The following is a 1,047-nucleotide window of genomic DNA, read 5'->3' as shown; positions in this document are numbered from 1 at the left end:
CTCTGAATCAGATTCGGCTGAATTGATTTGGGATAGTGATTCAAATTACCGAATTGAATCACTGTCCCCCAAATCGGCTGAATCTGAATCCAAAGCAAATACTAGCCGCTTCGCACAGGCCTACTATGTATGAACCAGTTCAATCTCACTTAGATCCTACAGAACAGTATTCTAAGGCTTAAAAGAAATTTAAGAGCCAAGTTCAACAACCTGTTTTAAACCCACATTTAACTACTCACTTCAATGGAATCACACAGAGGCTTAAAATTAAGTATGTGCATCTGTGCCATAGTTACTCAGGCACCGATCATGATAAGCCATGTGTGTGGGTGGGGGGGAGCGAATGTCACATCTAATCTATTAGATTAACTGCTATATTTCACAGATAAAGGCAATATATTCATTGAACAGGAGAAGGTTAAAGACAGCAGGTGCCTATAGACATGCTGATAGGCTGCTCCAGTGCATTGTAATTACAGCACGTTGGAGCAGCCTCAGTTAATAGAATCATAGAAAATGAGGGGTGGAAGGGACCTCAGGAGACCATCTAGTCCACCCCCCTGCTCAAAGCAGGACCATCCCCAACTAGATCATCCCACCAAGGCTTTGTTGAGCTGGGCCATCTGTTCCAATGTTTTACCACCCTCCAATTGAGAAAGTTTTTCAAATACCCAAACTAAACCTCCCTTGCTGGAACTTGAGACCATTGCTCCTTGTTCTGTCATCTGTCACTACTGAGAACTGTCCAGCTCCATCCTCTTTGGAACCACCTTCAGGTAGTTAAAAGCTGCTATCAAATCCCCCCTCAGTCTTCTCTTCTGAGAAGAGATTAATCTACCAGCAGATTAATCAAATCTGCTGATCATACTATAAGCATGCTGTAGCCAGCCTCCATGTCCCATTCTTCAAAATGGCGGCAGATATACTTTAAATAAAGCTTGTTCAACAAGCTTTAGTTAAAGCACCCTGCCACCCTTTTGAAGCACAGGGACACTGATACACAAGACATTGTGAGCACTTTAATTACACCAGCTCTTGGAGTCACTG

At 43.0% G+C, this 1,047-nt stretch overlaps 1 long non-coding RNA gene across 1 annotated transcript in view; it reads left to right on the top strand.

Moving 5' to 3' along the window:
- LOC109305819 overlaps positions 1–582 on the top strand; it is an 18,593-nt gene extending 18,011 nt beyond the window's left edge. Inside the window, exon 3 of the long non-coding RNA XR_002099727.1 lies at positions 571–582. This is a non-coding gene — a long non-coding RNA (uncharacterized LOC109305819). The remainder of the gene's footprint in view (positions 1–570) is intronic.
- The last annotated feature ends 465 nt before the right edge of the window (positions 583–1,047 follow it).

The sequence above is a fragment of the Crocodylus porosus genome, unplaced genomic scaffold (assembly GCF_001723895.1).
Source record: "Crocodylus porosus isolate Cpor-Errol unplaced genomic scaffold, CroPor_comp1, whole genome shotgun sequence".
NCBI classification, from domain to species: domain Eukaryota; kingdom Metazoa; phylum Chordata; order Crocodylia; family Crocodylidae; genus Crocodylus; species Crocodylus porosus.
This window is presented reverse-complemented; position numbering and strand designations above follow the sequence as displayed.